The sequence below is a fragment of the Gallus gallus genome, chromosome 2, assembly GCF_016699485.2.
Source record: "Gallus gallus isolate bGalGal1 chromosome 2, bGalGal1.mat.broiler.GRCg7b, whole genome shotgun sequence".
In the NCBI taxonomy this organism is placed as follows: domain Eukaryota; kingdom Metazoa; phylum Chordata; class Aves; order Galliformes; family Phasianidae; genus Gallus; species Gallus gallus.
In genome coordinates, this window is record NC_052533.1 from 26,923,256 (window position 1) to 26,949,551 (window position 26,296).

A 26,296-nucleotide genomic window follows, 5' to 3' on the forward strand; every position below is an offset into this window, starting at 1 on the left:
CCTAGATGGAAAACTGATAGGATTTTATTTATTGTATTTGTTTGTTTGTTTACTTTTAAACAGACAAAGCAATAAACCTGAATTTGGTTTCATTCAAAGTAGGCTAATTGTTATTAGTGTGAAAACCACAGAATTCAAACCCAGGAGCTCACTGTTCAGTTTTTCTCACGTATTCCTTTAAAGTGCAAAATGTTTTTTGCTCAGAATACTCGGTGATAGAAGAGAAATGGCTAGAAGCTTTTCAAAAATATCCAGATCCTTTCATTAAATAATAATAATAATAATAATAATAATCTAGTTTTAACTGAAACTTGGAAAAAAAAATTATTCTGCTTTTTTTTTTTCCGCTTTAAAAAATTATGAGGAAAAATGGAAAATAAAGAAAGAGAGAGAAAAAAAAGCAACCAAGCAAGCTGAAAGCAATTCTTTTTCTATATACATTTTCATTCAAAAACCATTTTAACAGATATTTCTATGAATAGATTTTTGTTAGTTTTACCTTGAAAAAGGGTTCTCCCTTTTAACTGTCTCTATTTATGGGTATCAGCACATTTCAAAAGCTATAGAGTCATTCTCCAGTGTGATCCCTGAATCACTGATATCATACTAGCTTATGACTGTTTAATAATACCTCAGGAACTTTGCTGCACCAGAACTGTTCAGAGGATGGCATATCAATCATAGAACAGATTAGAGTTGATCATTTTATTCACCTTAAGTCAAGATGTTCACGTGACTCATCTTTAACTATGCTGTTTCTTGGATTTCTGTTCCACCCTTTTTCTGCTGTGCAGTATAAATATGTTTAAAATTATATTTTTTGACACTATTTATGATTGTTGATGTTTCTGAAAATAACTAATAAAGATACTTTCATGAGATACATTCTCATTAGCAAATTATAGCACATTCTAATTTATTCTTGTTAGTCAAATCTTTTAATGAAGATACTTCCTTGTTCTCAAACACTGATTGGACACTAAAAGAGCCTCTATATAATAGATATTGGCATTTAACTATAATTGAAACTAAGCATGTTAAATTAAGTTTAGAATTAAGTTTGTAAGATCTCACTGGGATATTTGAGAGAGGAAAATATCTATGCAGGCATCAGAATGATTCATCTAAATGAGTAACCGTTGTCTGCAAACACCTCACATTTTATGCTAATAGCACTTAATCCCATATATGACGTTGGATTAAACATGATAATATGAACTTGGCTTTGCCTTTTCAAATTTATCAGTTTCAGTTTCACTTAGAAGAATTTTTCAGAGATAAATTGTGGTTTTAACAGATGCCTTGCTTATTAAATATAAGCTACCATCCTTGTGATGAACTAATTTAGGGATATGTATGCAATTAATCATGAAAATAATGTATTCTTCCTTAGAATTTACTGGCTACAGCTACATCTTTTATTAAGCAACTTAAACCATGAAGGACACTTCAATAAAACTACTGAATGGATTTTCAGATTATAGAAGTAGTGTTCTCCTTTAAGAAGTGTGCCTAGTTAAGGAAAGATAGAAGCTAGACTGTTCATATTTTAGACAACCTTAATTTATTTTCTTTGTTTCTCTCTACAGTCAATGAAGAAAAGAAGATTCCTTCAGTGAGCAGTCGACCACAGGTTTGACCTCTGATGAAATCTCTCCTTTCACTATTGATGTGGACATGCAGAGGCAAGCCTAATGCCTCCTAATGCCTTTGTGACCACCTCACAAGGCACCATACTCACTTTAACAAGCACTGTTTTTATTAAAGCTGGTTAGAATTCCTCATAATTATAGCAGGCAAGTGTCTGACCAAGTACCTGAGAAACAGAAGGCATTAGATCTTGCAAATGGAGTTCTACTGTGTATAGGAAATGTTGAATCATGGCCTGAACCTCTGATTGACCACCTGAGGCAAGCACTGAGTCAGCCGTGGAAGCACAGGTGAAGGCAGTTCACCTGTGTGACTGGAAGGGATGGAGCCAGGCTCCACCTCTCCTAGACTGCATTTAAGGGCTGACCACCACTGAGGAGGGATCTATTCCTGGAGGTTGCTCCTTGTGGAGTTTTTGTAAGCCTACAAAACCTGTGAGCACCTTTCATTTATATCTGATTATCTTTTCCAATATGGCAGTCTTACTAGCCTAACTTCTCTGTATATTGTATAACATCTGTATACTTATTAACCGTACATGCTGGCTGCCTTGCTTATTTAGGATAGCAGTGGTATCAATTGTATCTGTACAGGTTTCCCAGGTAATGTGCCTGAAATCTGGTCTGCAAAGATCATCTCTAAACTTCTAATGTGATTCTTCACACTAACTGGCATTGAATATCCTCTATGAGCTCTGACTTATAAGCACTAACTTGACAATGGCTTTGAAAACAGTAAAATTCCTGTATTTTTCAGTGTAAAGTAAAATAGACCATTTGGGGCAGTCTAAGATGGATGAAATAATGATCATTTAGAGATTAATGTTATCTATGCTTAGGAAGACCCAAGCTTGATCCATTGTTATCCAGCCTGAAGGTAGGGATGCTGGAGGACCAATTCTGAAGAGAACACAGGATGGTCTGTCTTATTTGGAGGACAATTAAGGCTTTCTAACTGTGATACTGGGTTTATGATCATCACGCTTCACTAGTTGTGAATTTAGTGTGAGCACATACCACGATCTCAAGGATCTGTTTGATGTATTTTTTCATTCTACGGATTATTCACTGTAAATATAAATGTTTTTCTTGTCTACACAATGTTTGTTAGCAGCATCGGGAAATTAGTTTCAGAATAGTTTGCAGGTGACTGTAAAGTCAAAGAAGTAATCAGGCTTAGGGAAAGCTCCTAGTTCAAACATACTCAGAGCAGACACACGATGAAACTATGGGAGAGGGTCATATTGTTTCATTTAATAAATAGATTAATTTCCCTGATATCTTATACCTCTTTTAATAAACAGAGTCATTATTATAGTCTGAAAAATTATTCACTCAAGTTATATTAAAAATGCTGTTTTCCAGAATTTTATTTTGATGGCAATCAAAATCTAGATTTCCTATTCAGGTTTTGAAGAAATCTCTCTCTGTAATCTGGGAACATTGTGAGTAGTGTTTGATGTAGACAAAAGCCATGACAGAAAGTCTTATGTAAGTGTAAGTCTAAAAAAATTACAGTAGAAAGACAAAAAAATCCAGTTCTCTTGTCTGATTTCTAATGACCTGTGTTGGTGAAGTTCCTATAACTGGAAAAGAAAGTCAGATATGATTAAAGCCTCTGCACAATGTTATCTTATTCATAGTGCTACCGTCTCAGTTTTGAGCAAAGAAAGAGTATCTATTGCCAACAATATGTATGATCAAACTTTTTTTTTTTTGCCATTTTTCTGTTTTGTTTTTGTTGATTGGTTGTTTCTCTCTTAAATGTTTAAGTCCTGGTTCTGTAGTGATCTGTTCACAAGAAGATGTGAGCGTAGAGCCCTGGAAAGTTATCCAAGGCCACCTATGCAGGGAACCTGTGTGGACTCATTGCTGGAATGGAGGCTTATGTTGATATAAAACCATTCATGGAACTTCTATTCATGTTCATGTCAGCATATCCTCAAATGATTATCAGTGTAATGTTCAATGCAATCCTCAAATATAAAGCTTGGACACTTAGTCTATATGCCTTCAGATTATTCCTTGGTGTTAACTTTCACATTTTCTTTATTATAGGGAAGTGTGAATGCCATCTAACCATGGTACTTGCAAAAGGTTGTTTCAAAAACTTGTATTTATTCTACCCATTTTACCACTTTTTCATTTGAAGTACTAAGTCTTCATTTCTCTGTCTCTGCTAGGAGCTTTGTCCCTTGGGAAATACTTTTAAAATGTAAATGAGCTATTAGATCTATCACCTCTCTCAATAGAAGTATGTTGCACACTTATGAACGAAAGATGGTGTATCAGAGAGCTGGGACAATGCTATTATTTAATTATTAGAATGATTAGAAACTAGCTGACATTTTTGACTGAATTTCTACTCTTCTACATGTATAGAGGCAGAGTGAAAAAACTTTCATATTCATCAATATTTGTGGTTTTTTTAACATTAATACTTACAGTGATTATGTCAAACTACAAAATAGTTCAATCACCTTCAATACTTAAATTTGTTTGTGCCAGGTAGCAAAATTAAGTACTTTTCAAATTCCTTATTAAAAAAACAATTGAGTGTATATGCACATATGAAAATTCCAGTGGAATGGCTGTCCAGACAGAGGGACCTATGTGCTTGATTGCTTTAACTCCAGGCTGCTTTCTGCCACTTAGGTCATTTACAGAGAAAGTCTGTTTTACCAGTCTTCATTTGTGACCACTCTCCACTGGTCAGGTCTTCAGAGTAGATTAAGGGCTGCATTAAATTGTTAAAAAAAATTTTACTAGTTCTCTAGAGTAGAAGTATCTAATGCTCACGGCTGCTGTCTGCAGTGCATCAAGATGTATGGGCAGTGCCAGACCAATGATGGCAGCAGATAAAGAATAGTCTGGAGGAGAATGCTGCTAACAACTTTTATGAATCTTTGAAGTATCTGCCTAGGGCAGTAGCATATGGGAGTGTGTCACACTCTTAGGATAGAGGCTGAAGTGCAAGGCCGAATCAAGGAATTACCCTAGTGACTCTGATGTCCCACAGCATCAGTGCTGCATCCCAGCTCCTTCCTCACTCTCTGTAATACAGCATGCCAGGCATCCACCCTCCCATCCCAACAGCTTGGACTGGTATGTATGATGATGGAAAGAGACAGAGGTCCAGGGACTGATTTGCAGATAGGAGCTAAAATTTTGTACTGTATACTCCATTGTCTGAGGCTCAAGGATGACAAGCTTGCTAACTCAAAGACAGAAAGCAGCTTGTCCCCATCTAGTTACCCTCATGTTGGTTTACACTGGTGTCTGCATTTTATGTTCAGGACTCATGCAGTACAAATATACAGATAGCTGCCATTGTCATTTTTCTTGCATGCTGTGTATGTGTGTTTTTGGTAACCTCCACAGAGAAGCCACTGTGAAGCCAGTCTAGACACTATCTCCATTTTTCATCTTTGTAGTTCACTCCAACAGCCATAAGCTTGGTCGTAAGTGAGGTAAGATTGGAGGAAAGATTCTAGTTGAGACTTTTTTTCAATAGAGAAATCTACATCTTTGACAATGCTGAGATCAGTGGTCTCCTAGAATCAGGGTATTTCCTGAAAGCAGCAGTTTGACCCTCAATGACTTTGAACAGAAGGGCTCTAGCTGAGTGTGTCTATCCAGAAGAAATAGCCACTGCACTCAGCATTGTCAGGATTAGGCCTTAGATAATTGTCTGGTAGCCTGGAGGCTTGTGTCACATTTTGATACCGTCCCTGCTGATTTTCTTGACCTCATTGCTCTCTTTTTGTAGAAACACCAAATGTGTAATTTGGCTCATTTACTTATAAGGTATTAAGGACTAATGATAGAAAGGTCCTTTTTTCTTCTGTAAAAAAAAAAAAAACAAAAAAAACAAGCAGCTGGAAAATAGGTAAATGCTCCTTAGAGTGTCTACGATTACACAGCTGAGAAGCACTGCTGACCCTTGCATCACTTCAATGGTCACAGCTGTATCCTCTGCTAATGAAAAAAACAAATGCTCTTTCCTTCTTGTGCTGTCCTCTGGAATCAGAGAAGAATATAGGAAATAGCGTTAAAATAACTTCTGCGTTTTTCAAGTTTTTGTTATGTTGAAAGCTGATGAGTGTTTGCAATTTCAAAGAGCTTTTGAGTGTCTAAGCAGTGAAACACAGGTTTTTTTTTTTCTTCTACATTTAGTACGTCAAGCCTGCCTAAGCAATTTAGTTCTTTTTACAGCTTTTCTGAAAAATGGTTGCAATCTGTGTGATGGGTGGGTGGGAAGCAAGAAAAGTAGTTGGGGAATTTTGCTGTTACAGCTCTGCCTGTTTTGTAGGCTTTGATTGCAGTTTATTGCAGAGACAAATCTCTAAGATTTAATAAGAGAAGATTAATTTTATTGATATTTAATATAACAGTTGCTATCATTCACCCATGCTGAATTCTAAACACTTTTTGAGAATTCTGGCCCCTGAGCTGTGGCCAACTAATTTTAATTCCCCATGGATGGCATTGGGCATTGATGTCTATTGGAGAGATATGGCACATGAGAGAAACATAGGAAAGTAATTATACCTAACTGAGCAATTTTTACCAATGTCTGATCCCAGGGGAGACCACTATTACTACTTTGTTGTTTGTTTTCAGAATACTACAGAAGGCCAAATATTAATAGGAACTGCAAAAAAGACGCCCATTTTTAGAAATTACTGAATATGGAAATAGGCAGCACTGCTGCAGTAGCTTGTCTTGACTGGTCTGTGCCAGGAAACTCATGGTATCATACCCTCTTTGGAAAAACAGTTGTCAAACCAAGCTACAATTTTCAGCACTAGAGACTAATCACTTCTACTGTGTGAATCAACCTGCTGCAAGGTGGGTATATAAGAGCTGTCTAAACTTGCTAGCTTAGGCTGCAGATGACTCAGCAAAGAGAACTAATGCAAGATGCAGAACTTGCTTGAGAAGAAGACTTGGGGAGATAGAATGAGCAGTCATCAGAGTTGTGTCAGATGTTTGGCATGCCCTGCTCGTTCTTACAGTACAAAGATTCATTTTGTTTGGTGTCTATTCATAACTAGTGGTCAAAATTTTTAAAGACAAATCATAGGACATAGATAAACAGGGGTTTGTTGATTTTCCAAGTTGAAGATGTCTAATATGCTGAGATTTTCCTCATTCTGATGCTATTTCATACATGTGATAAGCTGCCATATTGCCTTCTGTGAAACTTTTTGAAATGGAGATCAGAGCTGCATTCTGCAATATGTTTATACAACACAGATTTTGCATTGTAGCAAAATGCTTTGTTTTTTTATCTTTTCCTTTTCTAACAACTCCTTATTTTTTCATATGATTTTGTGTCAGTTTTTAATAATTTGACTTCTGGATTCAAAGCTAACTAGAGTACAGACAAGATGGAAGCAGCCTAGTTGCTGCAACAGTCTGGATACAGCACCACTAGTCTACTGAATTGCTAATTTCCATATGTGGAATAGTTAAAATTCACCACTTCAGTTTCTGTTTTCATCAAACACTAGCCTGCAATGCAAGTCTTTTATTTAAAGGTGAAAATGATTTGTCTCTACATTCATATAATTTTACATTAGGGACACTAACAGGCTTAGAATCTCTACAGCATCGACTGCAGACCATGAAATGGATAAGAACAGATTGCAGACTTCTCAATGAATTATATTAGGAAGGAAAAATATTCTCCATGGATATTTTTGTGTATTATGTATAAATCTTGCAGAGTATGTTGGTATTCTTTAAGCTGCTTTGCAACAGAATACAGTGTCTTTGTAGCACCAAAAACTATTTTTATGCGCTTGTTAAAAGTTTTCATCCATGAATATGTTTAGCATTGCAAATAGCTGCAGAATTTAACCAGTACCTATTTCTTAAAAATGTGTTTGAATTATCCTGTTAACACAGATAAGTAGCAGAGTTGGAAGCGGTAGAGATCTAGCTAGGTTTTTACTGTACCAGGAGATTTTGTTACTAGATTTTTAAAGAGGTTTACTCTGTAATAACAGGATAATTTCTAGCTCTCCACCGTATGCAAGCAGATAACATTTATGAGAGTAAATAAATAGCAGTTAGTTTCACTTGGATACATGACTGTATACAGACATTTTCATGAATTCCTTCTGATACAGAGGTCTTCAAATTCACAAGCAGACAGCTGTTTTATTATGGTTCTTTTACATTGGATCACTAGAGACAGTAGATTACATTGGATAGCTAGTGTTTTCTTACACTAGGCTTAATTTTTGTTATCGCTTACTCCTTTTTCCTTTTCTTTTCAGTTAGGGAAAATGAAGTTATTCTAGGTATAGCAATATATGGTTGGCTTATTCCATGGATGATACCCTATTAATAGCTCATAATTGTTGAAATTTTTTCACTGTCATTGGCTGGAGCTTTTTAAGGAAAAGCCCTGCACATTGTTAATTGCTTTTTAGAAAATAGACTGTTTTCTGCTCTAGATCCCAAAAGACAAGGATGAATGTTCACATCTGTGAATTCTGATTTGAAGACGGGAGATCTGAAGGGACTCTATTTAAAACTCCATTCTTGTGCTATTTTTAATCCTTTGATTGGCTGGTTAATAGAGTTGGCTGATCAAGGAGACAGGTGGGCTAAGTGCATTTCCTAATGGTTTTCTTATTGTTTGGTTAGCTTGACCTATTTTTTTTATCCTTTTTTACAACAGTTTAAGCTTGACTAATTGGATGTCAGTATTAGCCACCAGCGATATACAGGAGCTTTTAAGATTTTTCTTTGCTTGTACTTGGTCTTTTATGGCAATTGGATTTTATTTGTATGGAGTAACTTTGGTGGCTAACTCTTCCATCTGTATAGATACAAAGAATGGATAAGGTCTTAGATAATAATACAGAAACATATTTTTATGAAAAGAAAAAAATAATGTAAGAGTTGGAAATGTGATATTACAAGCAACATTCAACAAGCTTCTTTTTTGGCACTACAAATTATAAATTGATTGCAATATAATTTTCTGTTTCCTTAATGGAAAGTGTAATACCAGCTCACTGAAGGGATTCCTCAGTATCGCATGTCTTTAGTTACTCCTTAAATAGAACAGTGAGTCAGATTCAAACAATTATGTTTGAAACAAAGAGATTTGATAATTCAACCAAAAGCCTCTAGCTTTTAACTGAGTACAGTAATTTTGATTCTGCACTTGCAGCGATAACTATAAATATTGCACCACACTTTAGCCTGCAAAAAGTCTTGTCAGGAAAGGATTACAAAAGGCCAGCTTTAGATTTGGCCTCATTAAGTGAAGTGAAACTACACCACTGATGTATTTTGGCTCAAGATTAGACTGTAGTCTAAGTAAAAATACTAAATGTGCAACTGTTCCTAATTATCTAAGAAGAATAAAATAGTGTAAAGGCATTACTATAAACTTTTAAGATCTTAAGATTTAGAATTAGAAACCCCAAAATCATCCACTGATATAGGTTAAATATTCTAGATTTCACAATTTTTTCCTTCAGATTTCCTTGCATCATGCAGATTTGCACTTACAGCTATCATGACAGGTAGGGGAGATTAAGTTTCTATTTTGTTATTGAACTTACAGTCTCCTATTTTGCCAGCAGTTTCCTCTAAGTCTCTGTATAAGTCCCAGAGTTATTACAGCTCTCAGTATTGCAACACTGCAGTCTTAGAAATCTGGAACAATTACAGATTTCAGTGCTAGAGGAGTGCTTACCAGAGGAGAGTGAGTACAATCATTATTTTGTCCAATATTAGCTACTCCCCATGTGCGGATACAGTGAGTCTAGAACTTGCCTAGCAAGTTGGAAGATTAAGAAAGCCTTTTGGCTGCAGAGTTCACAGATGAGGTGTTTCTCCATTTATTTTAGTTGAAAATGGAAGAAAGGGACGATTTGATAGTACATTCATAGTACACCTACTGAAGCGTGTGCAGACAGTTATTATAATCACACTTTTTTTGCAGTAAGAACATAAGGAAATAGACCTGAAAATGTGTGTGCTAATCTCTTTTACTTACATAGAGTAAGTAGTCATTCTCTACCAGGCTGGATTGGTGTGCCAAGGTAACAACATTAAAAGCTTAAGGATTCAAACAGAAAGGTGTCAGATCATCCACAGAGCTTGCTGCTGAATCCTTGAGCAGGTTGTCAAGTTTGCAGCCTGTTCTGAGGTGCCTCTTGCTTCAGACTCTTCAGAGCGTCAGCTGAAAACTATGGATGTTGCTGTGCTTCCAGGGTCATAAAACATAAATGCTTCTAACCACAACTTCTAAGTTCCTCTGTGAAGCTGTGCCAAATTGTAAATATCACTTTGTGAATCAAAGGCTTGGAACACAGGATATAATGAGTGTGCTAATCAGCTCATTGAGTATATTTTTGGAGCTATCCATGAGTGACCAGGAACAATAAACAATTGAGTTTTATTAGTGTTTTTAGGAGTTCTGAACTCCATTAGAATATTTTGTGTGGACTACACTTTTATTCTGTGCATGCTTTTAATTTGAAAACTCACTGTTTCCTTGTGGTAATGTAATTTTGCCTAGTGAGGAGTAAAAAAATGAAAGCACACATTTTGTGGGGAATATTAATTGCATGAAGGATTAATAAAGACTATTATAAATGAAAAAGATAGTTTGGCAGGAATTTCTTGGATTAAGCAGCTGAATGTTCTCGCTGTATCTCTAATTGCAGAGTATTCATTATTTCAGGAAATATGGCATATGTGAGATTGTAACTTTTCCTCTGAGAAGCCTTGAAAATATTTTGATTATGTTTAACCAGCTGACCTTATATCCATATATTAATAGGTCACCAATTTGAAAGCTGATTTAAGTCTTAGCATGACTGTATCTTCTAAATTCAATTCAGTCTCTTCTGCTATAGCACCAACAACTGATATCGTGGATGAATGACATCAGAGAGTAGCACTTGAGCAACTGCAAGACCCACTGGATGAGAATGGGAATCAACAAGAGCACTTACTATTTACAAAGTGTCAGAGCAGAAATTTTGATATCTACTAACGGTAAAGATATTTCTACTTACATTTAGATGTGGGGGATGCATTTGCTGTTATATATTCTTGTATTTCCACTTATCTTCAAAGGAGCTCTGAAACCTCTGTTCACTGCCACTTAGCTCCTGACTTGCTGTACATGCTTTCAGGGTCCTGTAGAACTGTTTCTGTTTGAGCATGTACTCAGGCAGTCCTCTGAACTGACACAACTGAACCTTACTCTTTACATGCCAAAGGCCTGTCCATACCCAAAAACTGAGTACCTTAGGATCTTCACCCTCAAAAGGTCTGAAAGCCTGGACAAATTTCCAGAGCAACTTAACTTATTGCAAGATTGTGATACAGTTCCTTTAAATATGTAGAAAAATAACCTTTTTACATCAATGCTTACAGCCTTTTAAACAGCAGTCTCCAAGAACAACCCTTTCAGTACGAATGGGAACCTTTGGAGGATTTCTAATGGGAAGAGTTCAGTATTCTTTAGTTCCTGGATTCAGCAGGTCTTAAGTAAAAGACTGCTATCAGCCTGTTCAGATGTCGGCAATTTGTGCAGCAAGTGTAGGAGCAGTTTTATCCACCCAGGGAATTTCAGTCCAAGCAAAGAAGCATGCAGGTATCTTAATTGCTTGGATTCATGATTTGGAACAATTTACATTGCAGCAGTTGGCCTAGTTGCTATTTTCTGCCTTGTCTTCAGGTGCACAGCTCACTGAATTATTTCTTAACTCCCATAATTTACATTCCAACATGTTAAGATAAATCATAACTCGTATTGTGTATGGTCCATAAACTTATGCTTTATTTCAAGCATTTGTCTAAACCTAACATTATGCAACAAAGCAGTTAAATATATGTTCATGTCCTAGAAGTCAGTGGGGAATTGAGAACAGATAAAATGTACACCTGAACACTTTATAAAAGCAAAGTTCCTGTTGTGTAGTCTTTCCTGTGTGGCGTAGAGTCTGCCATATTCCAATTCAATAATTCATTTTGCTGATAAAAACATATAATATTATTCTCAGCTGTAAATTTTCATACCTCTAAAATGCGTTGGTTTTAAAATCAAAATGTAGTAATTAGTATCCTCTTTGTAATGGGTAGAGGGGAGATGGAAGAGGAAAAAAGAAATTTGTTGTTACTTCCATAAAAATGAGGGTATCTTTGCATTTATGTCAGATTTAGCTAATCTATAGTTAAAACCATAAAATAAGATTCATATAGCACTTTCAGCCTCTTAAAAAGTTAAGAAATCCTAGATTTTATTTACAAATACAACAATTATCCCCATTTTACCTTAACATATAGATGTGAATTTCTGTAGCTTTAATTTGTTTTGATTTTTTTACACCAGTTCATAGTATAGTGTATGTTGTGCAATAGTATTTCTGTATCATTAATGCATTTAAACATCAGATACTGAGATACTTATATACATAATAATTGAGATAAATTCAACACTGATTTAGCTTTACGTTGGTACTCATTTGCTGTAATAGCCTGGCACAAGTATACTTGGCCGAACTCATAGAATCATGTAATATCCTGAGTAGGAAGGGAATTGTAACTTTATGGAATTCAACTCCTGGCTCCATACAGGACAACCTAAAATTCAAACTATATGAGAGCATTATCCAAACACTTCTTGAGCTCCAGCAGTCTTGGTGCTGCGACCACTACCAGGGAAAGCATGTTCCAGCAGCGGACCATCCTCTAGTGAAGAATCTTCTCTTGATCTCCAACCTAGACATCCCTTGGCACAGCTTCATGCTGTTCCCTTGGGTCCTATCTCTGGTCACAACCTTGATATTTTGTGTTCTGTGCTGAACTGATGACAATGAGACTACCTGTGCACATATGAACCTGTTTAACTAACTGAATTAACAATGATTGACAAAGTAATTGACTTAGCTTCATTAAGTTTCTTTTTTTTATAAGGGCTATTATTGTTTTGTAATTTAGTAAATAAAAACATGTAGGATAAAATTTCACAAGCCATTCTTCTGCTGAGATCTGTCAGAAAATATATATTTGTTATTATTTATTATTATATTTGTTATTATTATCTATTTCATATATATATGAATATATACAATATATGAATATATGTGTGTATATATATATGAATATATATGAAATATATGTCAATATATATATGGAGACCAAACAGTGAATGTGATCACAGTGAGACAGTGGTGGTGCATTTTGGCGGTGGTGACAGTGACTGTGGGTCACCTCTGCTGGTGTGGATTTTACGGCATGCAGGCTCTCATTCATTGCTGGTGAAAGTGCATAGCTGATGGTGTTGATTATGTTGAAAAACAGTGTTGTGCAACTGAGAATTTGCTCTATCAAATAGTGTTTTTGTGCTCTTTGCATGTAGTTTTCATGGAATAAGTAGGAGGCATCATTTTGGAGCAATCTATATATAAAAGAAAATGTTCATCTCAGTTTTCTATTATTTTCTTCAGGGGAAATTCTGAGAATCAGTGAATAAATAAGTGGCAATGAAAATTTCAGTATTTCCCATTTTATAAGAACAAGAATTGCAATTTAGTGGAAGAATCTGCAACCAGAAAACTTAGCACTGTAGTGTCATTAGGTGAAGGATAGTAATGTGAAGGGTTTCTGGCAAGTTGTGTGTAAAATGCTTGTCAAAAAGACACTCCATAGGTAGAATGTGACTGGATGAAGAAGAGGGATGGTAAAATGCAGAAGTCACAACTTTTTTTGTCTAAGTAGTTGATAAATATTTGTTCTCAGAAAGGGAAGATTTTCAACATATGGATGTAACTGTAGCAGTTCTACTCTCCCATTGGTTTTTCTCCACCTGCCATCATCATCAGATATGCTACATGGTAAGAGAAGTAAAAATCCTCTAAAATGGTTAATGTGGGGGCAATTTATTTCTGAATTCTATTAGATTTTTCATTTGTTAAAGGAAGGATGGAATGTAATTACTACAGAGTATTCAGAAAATAATCTGTGCTCCTGATGCTTGCTATACTTTGTCTGGGCCTTTTTGATTATTAAATAAACATATTTTTTTGCTGCATTAGTTACACAGTCAGAAGTGTTACAATAGCACTTTAGTCTGTTTCCCAGGTGACAGATCTTCACATAATTTTAGAAGACTGTTCTGCCTTTGCAGTAAAGTTAGCAGAGCTGAAAGTATTTTAGTAAATGTTACCTTCAAAATTAGTATTAAGAGGATAAGTAATGCATAGCCTTGAAAAATGCCAACCTTAGTATAAAAAGCAAGATGTCTGAAATCATGGAAATGAAAGATTCCCCTGGGAATATTCTTGTGTAATAATCAGGCCAAAAAAAAAAAAAAAGATAAAAAAATCACCATCTTTCAAACAAAACAAAAGCCTAACAGCACTCCAATACACATATAAAAGTGGAAATTTGGAAGAGTAAAGTTGATGTTATTAAGGGTACAAATTTGGAATGAACTTGGAATGATTCTCAGTTGGGTGAAGTTTTATCTGTGGCTGTCATAGTGGGAATTTTTTTGTTGTTGTTGTTCATTTTAGGTCTGATAGATCTAAATGTGATAGATCTAAAGTGTATTTAAAGTGTGTAGTAATCATTTATCCCCATTTCCTGTCTTCACTTTGACTTAGCTTCACGGTTTTCATGTGTAAATAAGCTCTATTAGAGACGGCCAACAAGAAAGAGCTTTGTGTTGCTCTACTCATGAAAGAGCACTTTTAATGAAAGTAACCAAAACCACCGGAAGATGATCTGGGTACTATGTTCTGAGAATAGTGCAGGCAGACTGGCTCCTGACATGCAACTGTAGTTAATGCTTTATAAAAAAGTATGTAGAATAAGAGTAACAGATTAAGTCTTCAAATGTAGATCTAAGACACTTGTAGAAAACTAGAAATGATTTTCTCATAAGTAACTTATCTTTCTCCTGTTCTTTTTGCTGTATTGGCAATAAAAAAAGTCAGTCAGCAACCAGCTGACTTCATATACCATTTCTAATCTCATACAAGCACTTGATCAAAGCCCTTTGTGCTTCATCAGTCATTTGCTCACTCATGCAATAGCAGGAATCTTTGTTGTCTTTTTTTTTAACAACTAAAGCATGTGTAATTCTAAAGTAGTACCTGACATGCAGACCAGATGCGTGCAGACTTGCTTTTTAGTGCCATTGTAGAATTATCTCTGGCAATGTATACAAGTTTCTTCCAGATGTTAGTCTCTTCTCTTAAGCCTATCATTATTGGCTAATACTTTAGAAAATCATACACCAAAGATTTAAAAATGAGAATTACAATTTTCATAGTCAGAAATTCTGATGAGTTTTATGGGTGTGCTGCCTCTGTATCGCTAACTGATGTTAAATAAAGTTAGAGTATTGAAAAACATAACTACTGTAATAATATTGTGATAATATTATATACTGATATTAAAACAGGAAGAGAAGAGAAATCCTCATAGGTAGAACCTATTTTCAATAATTCCACTGTTTTTTAAAGTGGGCAATAAGAAAGTGGATTGATAAATATGTCTGAAGAATGACTTTTTTTTAAAGCTAAAATCATCATTCTAGCTTCAGGCTGAGAAGGGGAAAGCCTTCAGTCATGCATGGTTCCAGATAATAAAATATAACAATTTAATAAACACTAACTAAAGCTTATAGATGGCTCTGTGCTGTCATCCATCATTGTACATATTTCAAAACTCACAATATCCCAGTGGTCTACTGTAGTCTATTTTGAGTCCATGTTCTTACCAAAAGGAGTTTGGTTGATATTTCTTTCATTTTAAAAATGTTTTAATTAAGCACAACATACGTTTAATTGGAAAACCAATAATACTAACTTATTTCCCTGAAACAACTTGACAAGTTGAATATTTGAAGTTAGGAAGAAAAATATTAAGCAGTATAAAATTAGATGAGATATAATAGATTTCAGATGTTTCAGATTCTTCAAAAGGTTATTAATTCAGAATGCAACAAAGGTACTTAAATGAGTTGTATAAAAATATCTGAAGATCCTAAGTGCTTTGGACCTATAGTGCCTAAAACATTTTCTTAACAGATGTTACAATATATAGATGTTAAAATATTTTTAAGTTGAAATACCGGAAACAGAAAGGTATAATTTAAAATGTGTTGTGTGCTCTCCCTAAAAAAAAAAAAAAAACAAAACCCCAACATTCTACATCTTTCTCTAAATCACACAGAGATACTAGACCTAGTGACAAAAACAATATGATCACATTAGCACTGTAATGTGTTCTTTCCTAGTAAAACTAGTGAGCTCTGCTTCTCACTACAGGAAATTCAAATAGGGACAGGCTTATCTTAGTATGTTTGTACAGATTGTCATTCTGGAGATAACTCACAAGCAGCTGTTTTATGTTCAGTCCTGTGTGCCAGTCTGTGTCAATTGCTTCTTTTCAGTTGTGATCACTACTGGGCACCACTGAAAAGAGCCTGGCTGTGTCCTGTTTGCACTCCTACTTCAGATATTTATATTCATTGATGAAATCTTCCCTGACATTCTCTTCCCTAGGCTCAATAGTCTCTCAGCCTTTTCATATAGGAAAGGTGCTCCAGTCTTATCACCATCTTCATGGCCCTTCACTGGACTCTACCTGGTATGTCTATGTCTTTCTTGTACTGGGAGTTCCAGAACTGGACCCAGTACTATAGGTGTGGCCTCACCAGTGCTAAATAGAGGGGAAAGATCACTTCCTTCAGCCTGCTGGCAACACTCCTCCTTATGCAGTTATGAATACTGTTAGCTTGCTTTTCAGTGAAGGCACACTCAAATTCAACTGAGTCTATCAGAACCCTCAAATCCTCTCCTGCAAACCTGTTTTCCAGCAGGGCAGCCCCCAGAATAAAATGGCACCCAGAGTTTTTCCTCCTCAGGTGGAAAAACTCCATGTTGAACTTCATCCAGTTGATGCCAGCCCAGTTCTTCAGCCTGACCAAGACCCTCTCGATGGCAGAAGAACCTTCTGGTTATCAGCAGGTCCTGCCAGCTTTATGTCATCTAATGCTTTTGTGCTTCTGCTTTACCTGACAAAGAAATCAACAGGACTCTTGAAATTCATAGAAAATTACATCATTACATGAATGTTTAACATAATTATCTTTTTGTTTTGCTCTAACTTGGACAAGGAGCAATAATTTGGTATGACCTTTTTATACACTGCATGAATTATGTACATGATATTACTTCATACGTTTGGAGTCTGTATAGGATGTGGGCAAAAAACCTGAAGATAAAAAAAACAAAATAAATATGTAATGACTTCATGCATTTAAATCAATAAACAAAGCTGTAGCAGCATGCAATTAAGTTTATTATGTACATAGACAATAATCTTGGCAAATGAAATGCTGAGTAAGTAAACTATTAGGAACCATTTGGGACTGTTTTGCTCTTTAAATTTTTATTTTATGTAAGTGTGAGACATTTTTTACTAAAATGGTTTAAAATCATTTCTAAAGTGACCTGCTGTGTTGTCCAACTGGCTAAGTGATTTCTGTTACTATATCAAACAGTGTAATGACATTTAGACAGGAAGAGGAAACTGTGCCAGTTCTACTTTACTCCCTCCTGGAGCCTTGCAAAATGTCATTTGTGGCATACTGTGTGCTGTTTATTTTAGAATAAGAGACATTTACAGGTTTGATTTCTAAAGTACTTGGAGACAGCTTACTAAATGGGTATAAACAAAAAATAAACAGAAGAATTGCATTATTTTAATGAAACATTACCAGCTTCAAGCAGCTGCAGAAGGACTTGTTTGTATTTCCTAATACTTGAGAAGATGGTCTGAGAGTTTAAGATGTTTTTCTGTGATTCAGTATGTGGTTTCAAAATAAGTTAAAGCAGAGCTAAGATTTTGATCCTTTCTTAAAGGGCCATTTTAGCTGCATGATGCTGCTGCTTTCCCTGAACCTGTTAAAATGATTGTATATAGTAGGATTGAACAACTACTCTTCAGCAAAAGAGTAAATCAGATTTCAGTGGGATCAGTGAGGTTGTCTAACTTCCTTGGCAGCTGTAGAAAACTACTTTCTACCCAACAATTATACCCCCAGGATGCCACATGCTAAACATTGTCATATAATTTTAATTAGAAAATCAATATCAATAGCCAGCAAATGCAGTGTGTGTGGGGAGGAGGGAGGGGAGGGAGAGGAAGGAGAGGCGAAGATTGTTTTTTTTGTTTGTTTGTTTTGGAATGAATTTAGCTTGCATTTCTTTTTCTTGCATTATTTTCAGTAAGAAATATATTTTTCATGTGAGACACGCTATGCTTCATGAAGATTTCAACTGGAAAAGCATTAAACAAAGAGCTGATAGATTTGACTTTTTTTTTTCTTTTTTTCATACTTCATTGAATAATATTTTACATTCAAAAAATCAAGCAATCATATTGGTTTTTATGTCAGTAAGTCCCAGCGTCTCAGGAAACATTCTTTTACTCTGTTATAAACCATATAATTGGTAACAAAAGACCGCTGTTTTTTTTTTTTACCATCCTATAGAACCAAGCAAAAAATGATAACTCCTGCCAAACTCATGGCTTTTTGGGAACTTCTTATAGAAATAATTTAGTGGAGAATGAAATTTATCATTGTTCTTCTGTTCACAGCTGATTTTATGCATAGAAATCTCTGTGAATATTTCACTGAGATATTTCTACTTTTATGGCTTCCCCTTAAACATAGCCATTACTTAGTTGCAAAAAGAGATTAGAATGTTACACATCTGCAACTTTCTAGGGCGCCTAAGAAAAGCTGAACAACCTGTGCATTCTCTGTCTGTATTAATTATTAGTTTTTGATCATGAAGAGTTGCTTAGCATCACGTGTAGATGAAAGCATTTAATTCAAAGCATCACTGTTTTGTATGGCACTAATTGTAACTCTCTGGTCATCCAGCCATTCTCATCCCATGTTATGGTCAGCTTCAATTGACCTAAGATATGGTATAGCTAATTGCTTTTTGAGGAAATACACTTACATTTAAGAGCCTTATTTTTTCACTGTCTGTACTAAGAGGAGAAATACCTCCACTGCAGGATCATTTCTCTGCTCAATATTCATTGACTTTTGCTGTTCAACAGTATTATCAGTGTGAGCAATATGAGTGGAGTGACAGGACTGATTCTCCTATTTACAGTCCTGAGCTGTAATTCACTGCAAACTCTTAATGTCTTTAAACATACATGGTGTCTCTGAACTGTTCTATCCTGTGAGTTACTTGTTAAATTTTAATCACATGCAGCCATGTTCCTTTGCAAACTATATACTGCATAGCTTTAATGGGGTTTGAAAATACCTGGCTGTTGATTTCCTTCTGGAAGAACATGAATATTGTCAGAGCAAAATCTCAGCAGCCAGCACTTTACAATGTAATAGCTGTAGTTCTTGGGAAGGATTATGATGCAAAAATGTTCACAGTTGTTTTAATATTACTAGAGTGGTATGCCTTTAAACTGATTAACTTTATTCTCTGAATAAGAAGGGGAAGACAAATTTGTTTGTTTCCTCATTCATGAATTTATTACTATTTAATATATGCTGTGCAGTCACAGTTACCAAGTGTAAAGAGTGTTGTGGAAAAAAAAAGGTTTGTAATGAACAAATTCTATTTAAATTCTATTCTATGTGATTACTTCACATAGGAATTGTGTTTATGTTGGGGAGGAAGAAGATGACAGTATAAAAAACTTCATCAAAATCCCACTCTCAACTCATGATCCAAATAATCTTTCAAATAGCATCAATAGTTGAATTACAACGGTCCTTTTTTTTTTTTTTTGGTTGGGATAGAGGTAATGTTCTTCATAGAGGTTTAAATCATGGTATGGTTTGAGTTTGTGGTGAAAATAACAGTAACTTACTCAGTTTAGACAGAACCATGGACATTTCTGCTTCTCACACTGCTCTGACAGCAATGTACTGGCAGTGTACAGGAAGCTGGGAGGAGACACAACCAGGACAGCTGACCCAGACTGTATAACACATGGTGTCATGCTCAATGATAAAAGCTGGAGCAAAGAAAGAAGTAGAGGAGGGATTCTGGGAGCACTGGAGTTTGTCTTCTCAAGAAAATATTTTGTGTGGTGAATGAATTCCATGTTTTGCTCTGCTTACTCACATAGCTACTGTTTTATCAAGTAAACTGTTGTCATCTCAACATATGAGTTACTGTAATTTTGCCTTTCCAATTCTCTCCCCTATCTCAGTATAGCAAAAGTGAGTGAGCAGCTGTTTGGTGTTTATCTGTCTGCACAGGTGAAACCACAGAACAGTCATTATTATTTCTATGGCTATACTTGTATCATTGTGGGTACAGACTAACCTTGCATTTTTTTTTTCATGTGGATCTTGGTACATCCCCTCATTCTCAAGTAACAGGTTGCTCTATAACTGCATAGACACACTACTTTTTCTTCAGTTTGCCAGTGTAGAAATTTGAACACCTGGATGAATTTATTCCACCACAGCTGGCCCTCACTTTTCTCTACCTTTCAGAAATTTGCAACTAAGACTCAACGCTTACTTGAGAACAACCTGCTATTGTAGCAATGAAGGCACTATCTCACAAAATAAACCCCACTGAAGATACATGTGCAACTTGAATGCAAGGATAACAGAGCACTGCGCTGAGATTCTTTAACTGACAGGTATGAGAAGGGACTTCCAACTGCAGTGGCCTTGATCCTTCACAACAAAGAAACAGGTAAAAAAAAAATGAGGTCATTCTCATAGTAAACAAAGAAAGGTGAGCTTTTCCATCAGTAAGTATAAAGCAGGTGGGTTAGGATTTTATTCTCAAGCAGTCTCCATAGAAAACTGTCTTTTCTATTAAACTGAATAATTTCTTAATATTCAAACTTCTGTCTTGTCATTCAGAGTATCTAGAGATGCCTCTATAATACTGGTTTGTGTTATCTTTACAAATTAGTAGATTGATTTTTGCCTCCTCAGTGTCAGAAACTCAGATATCTATGTGATACATTTCTCATTTCTTAAACAGTAAGAATCAATACACAAATAATTCTGGGTGGGGGTTGTGTAAGTTACATATCTTACACAACACGTGCATTGAGAAAGTATTTAACATTTTCCAGCTTTTCAGTATGCATTTTGCCTATAAAAAAAGAATGATGAGGTCTCCTGCACAACCCGCTGATATACTTTACTGTATTTACATATACTTCTTGAGAGTAGAAACCGCTGCGAAAACAGTTACATTAGGTCTACCTGCAGATTTTTTTTCACCTCTGAATCTCATAATTGACAAAAGTTGTTCAAAGATTTTAATCTTTTCTTGACAAAACAGCATACTGGGACATCTGTAACTACAGATGTTTCTAAGTAGTGATCTTGTGTCTAAGATCTGAAAGTGAAATATTACTGCAGCAAATTCTCATCTTCTATTTCTGTTGACTAAGAAAATATGAGTCCAAATGAACCTCTCACATTTTAAGAATCAAGAATTGTCTCAGGATGTATGTGCAGTACTGAAATGAAAGGAGAAATATTTTGCATGTGATGTACTAGTTGCCTAAAAGACAAAGATTATTTCTGTGGTTGTTCCTAAGTAATTTCATATTCAATCTTAGTAGACTGATATTAATTTCTGTAGTGTTTTCTGTAATCACAAAGCATGAGTCAGACAGACGTTTAGATGGATGTGCACATTTTGCTGAAATACAAGAATTCAAGTTACCAGAGATAGGAAGGCTTACAATATGAGAGCCAGTTGCCTGCATCATAGGGTAATCTGTCCTCCATTGCATTTTTTTTTTTAGATTTTAATGAGGTGATGTTTCTTGGCAATGTAATTTCCTTAACAAGACTGTTGTATTTATACTGAGAACAAAGTCATGTCTCTTACTAGAAAGAAGTACAAATACACATCCTTAATAAGGAAACTGTATTAGGAACAGATTAACTAATATTCTCACATCAGAAAACATCTTATATATTAAACAGTTGCTGACAGATAGTACATGGCCTGACCCTTTCCGTGTCAAGAAGAGTATTACAAGTGGAACAAATTCATGCAGATAATCACAGTTGTTTCAACAAGTCACTCTTGTTATTCAAACAGAGGAAAAATAATTAAATGAAAATGACAGTGGATAACGTTATTTTCACATTTCAATTACAGATCTCATTTTGGAATGACTTATACATCTTCTATAATATTACCCTCATTTGAAGAAAAGATGTTGGGAGACCATCTAGTGCCTATTTCATTTTATTTTTATTTATTTTTATTTTCATTTTTATTTATTTTTTTGTATTTGAGCTAAATGAAAGGTCTTTTTCTTCTCTAAAGGTGTCTGCTTCATTAGATATCTGCATAATAAACTGTAGCAGTTACCATAATTCCATCAGAGAATTAATGTGCTGAGAGTTGGAGATTCTTTGGACCCTGGAGAAAATTTCTTCAATCTACAGTAGTGGCAAATGGAGAAGTCGTAAGGGAGATATCTGCAGTGCTACTGCCTGTACTCTATTTCTCAAGTGAGTATATTTGTTCCATTGCACTGGAAAGCATTTTGACATGATAGGCTATCAGAACAATACTTTTTGGGCCAGAATGGTACTTTTTGGACACTGCACACAGCTGTGTTTTCCTCATGAGATAGGAGAACAAAGAAATCCTCATTCAGAAGAGAAATAAGGAGAAAGAGGGGGGATAGCACCTTTTCCTGCTGTTTGTGTGCAAACAGCAATGCTTGTTGAACTTTTCTAAGGGTTGTGATCTATCTGGGCTATAAAGCTTACTGGGTGCATGGAATGGTGTGCGAATCTGACCTCCTTTTTCTGTGTCTTTAAGACAACATTGTTTGACTAGACTAGTGAAGATACAGTAGTCACCAATGCACTAAGCATGAATAATTCAAGATGGATTGAATTTTAAAACACTGACGGTATTCTTGGAAGACAGATAGGCAGAGACAGAGGCACAAGTCAAGCCCATGGCACTGGGATACCAAACCTGAGGAAAAGAGAAATACTATGAAATTAATTGCTTTTTCTGTGTCAAGTATGATGTACACCTTTACCCACAATATGAACAAGAGCAATCAAGGAAGAACAGATACCAGAAGTATGAAAGAAGGCTTATAGGATATACAGAACTATCCATACTAGGTCTCAGGGAGACCAAAGAGCTCCTGTCTCCTTGGTGTCCTGTCTCAGTGATATCTAGTGTGTACCTCCAGTTTTATCTTTCCAAAATATACGAGAATCTGTCCAGTTTGGGGACTAAAGAAGGAAGAAAGAGATCTCTTCTTGGCACAGTGATTGCCAGATAAAACATTTTTAGTGTTTTCCCTCAAATGGAGACCAAAAAAACGCTTATTCTGAGAACTGAGTGAAAAAATCCGAAGTTTGGGCGGCAGTTACTTTTGACTCCCAATAAAAGGATATAAGGCAGATTGTTGTTATTATATAGTTCTATTCCTGTTTTAATAAGTAGTATGAGTTTATTCTAGTTTATGTATCTTAAAAAAGCATGGCGAAATATGTCGATACAAGAAATCAGGAAAGCAGCCACAGCTTGTACATTAGTGATTCTCCAATGCATGCAGGAGACTAATAAAATACATTCATTTCAGTATATATCACTAAAAACCATCAGAATAAAACAAATAAAAGAATAAATCCCAGAGATCCCCAAAATAATATAACAGATTCAAAGGCTAAATTCACTCTCAGTCTTTCAAAAAACTTGAGAACTAGGTGACTTGTAAGCTTTCATCTCAAGTATTGGCTTTGGATTTTGATTGCTCTGCCTCTTCTCCAAAAACAAAAAATGCAAACAGCCTCCCCTAGGCAAAAACAGAAGACTATGGAGATTTATTTCTTCATAACCCTTTGTAATACTGAAACAACTCAGTAAGTTTAAACAGCAAAGTCAGTCTAGATGTTTTTCCTTCTACAAATCTTGAACTTCAGAACTCTCTGCCTTAGAAGCAATAATTTTCATCACTGTAATAAGTTTTATTGCCAGATTTTTAAGGGGTGTAATAGCCACATTTATAAGAGCATAAAGATATTAGTGCCAAATCAGTAACTCCAATTTTCTGAGAGGTTGCTTAATATGAAGATATTCATCTGGTGGCTGTGAAAAAAGAGTGGTGTTTTTTTGTAAAGCATCTAATACATCTTGATTTTGATATTGACATTAAAATCAGTACATTTATTCCCACATATCTATTCTTTTAGTGCACAATTTAAAAAAATATTTTATAATTAGATACTATTTAGATTATTTTTAAGTATTCCAATACTTTTGAATATGGATCTTTAGAGAGGCAGTAGACATAATGACTATATTATTTAAGCACTACAGCTTTTGAGGCATTCCTACTACAATAGTGTTATATTCTTTGAGATCAAAAGGCCAGCAGTTCTGTAGTAAGCACATCCCTTGTGGATTAATTATAATGAAATTACTCATTTGGAACACTGTACCAGAGCTCTGTTACTATCCAAGCTGCAGTAAAAATTTCATGTGAGCTTTCTATGCAAGGGGAGAAATGCTGCAGTGACAAAAGATGTTTTATTTATAGCAACCCTGCCTGTACCAGAGAGAGAAGAGCTACTGCTCACATTTCAATAGCCAATATTTTCACTGTAGCATGTAGCTATCCTTCAGCTACATCACAGATGTGATTCCTAAAATACGCACCAGTGTTCATGATAGGGAGAATAGAAATGTATTTAGTTATTATCTTCATAGCCAACAGCTGAGAGAAAGATCTCTTGAAATCTGAAAATTCCATTTTTAAAGATTATTGGAGACATTTTTAGTTTCAGAAATGAGAGGGAACGAAATAGCTGAAAATGAGAATATCTGGACTTTCCACTGAACAATTGCATTCTGTAAGCTTTTCATACCACCCCCAGTCTGTTAAACTGTTGGGTATTGCAACAGACCCAAGTGTACACATAAGCATCGCTGGTATCTTTATGGGTTAGATTGGAGACTCCTTTATGTCTAAAGACTTTGCTCTCAATTTCCAATGCAAGTGAAGTCCAATTCAGCCTGTAAAATTGTTTATGCAACTCAGCAAAGGGTCAAGAATGAAAAAAAAAAAAAAAAAAAAAAAGAGCTGGTTTAGACAAAGCACTTATTAGCATAATCAATGGATTGAGCTGAGTCAAGCTAAGAGCAGCATTGAACTTGAACTGCATGCCAAAATTAGTGTGTTAGAAATAAAATTTAATTAAAGAAGCCCCAGAGCAAATGACTTGATTTTTCTCTCTTTGGAGTTCTCTCATCCTGCACTGAAGACATTTCAGTGTCTTAGAAAGATATACTCCTCGGCAAATTCCTGGACTGCATGACACCCTTGGCTCTTATCCCTTCAACTAAGGAAGACTGCCCCTGTGGTGGTAAGAGGAACCAGGTGACAAGCATGTAGAGCCATGTAAGAGCTTATCTGTAGAATAGCTGGTACACAAGAGCTGTGTCATCCTTGATCATACTTTGTCTCTGTTCTCCCACAATTGTTTTCCCTTTTTCTTTTTCCCCCCTTCCCCCCTTCTTATCACTTCCCCTCCTTTTCCCTATTCCCTCAATTTTTTCCCCTTTCCCCTCCTTTTTCCCCTCCTTTCTTCCCTATCTCCCCTTTTCTCTTCTCCCTCTTTTTCCCTTTTCCATCTTCTTTTCTTTTCCCTCACCCTTTTCCTTTCTCTGCCCATTTCCCTTTTTTCATCCCATTGCCCTCAAGGGAAGGATGAATTGTTTCACTCTTTTCACTGTCCTCTAGGTGGGATCTGGATTGGCAAAACAAGAGAGTTACTGAGAATGGTGCAGAGCAAGAGTCAAAGCAGCCTCAATTTTAGTGCAGATTTGCTAATTCAGGTAATATATTTGTGCTGTGTCACCTCTTCATGAGTAAGTCCTCAACACAGGTCAGAGGATGCAACAGGCTACCAGCACCAGAAAGGTGACATTCATTTTCTTGTGTTTTCTGGTTAGCACTTTTTTTGTTCTATTTTCCTAAAAGAAGGGAAATTAAACCATTTTTAAAAGGCACTGCAATAAATTTCAAATTCTCTAGGAAGGCTAGTATTAACTATTAAAATCTCATGTGGTGCTTCTTCCTTAGGAGAATTCTACACAGCTAAAGTTGAAGATTAAAGAGGAGGAAAATAAATTTAGTGATTATTACCTAAGCTATCAAATGTTTTGTCCATTCTTCAGCAAAAATACACCCCCAAAATATTCTTGCTTACTGAGAAACTACTTTTTCAAAGCTTTTTTTTTTTTTTTTTTTTTTTTTTTTTTTTTTTTTTTTTCCCAAAGCAAGGAAGGCACTATGATTAAGTCAATTTGAAGGTCAATTTGAAGGAATTTGTTGGCAGATCCTCTAGACCTTCTTTACAATGCAGATGCACAGACACATTTTGTCTTTAGATGCTTTGCACCCATTTATTTTGTCCAGGCTAACATATGACCACCTGAGTAAGATCAGAATTCAGGTCTAGGGCTCCATTTGAGACAGTGAACCTTTTTGTTAACATAAATTGTTGCTGTAATGCTAACATCTAACATTTGGATGAAAAACATTCAATCCCTAAAGAACTTCTGTAGTGTTGTTTT

General features: G+C 35.5%; 1 long non-coding RNA gene across 1 annotated transcript in view; it reads left to right on the forward strand.

Annotated features, from left to right (window-relative positions):
* Nucleotides 1-26,296, forward strand: part of LOC101748265 — a 55,068-nt gene that overhangs the window by 15,196 nt on the left and 13,576 nt on the right. Inside the window, exons 3-6 of the long non-coding RNA XR_006938635.1 lie at nt 1,590-6,500; nt 10,541-10,682; nt 20,197-20,348; nt 22,013-22,200. This is a non-coding gene — a long non-coding RNA (uncharacterized LOC101748265). The remainder of the gene's footprint in view (nt 1-1,589; nt 6,501-10,540; nt 10,683-20,196; nt 20,349-22,012; nt 22,201-26,296) is intronic.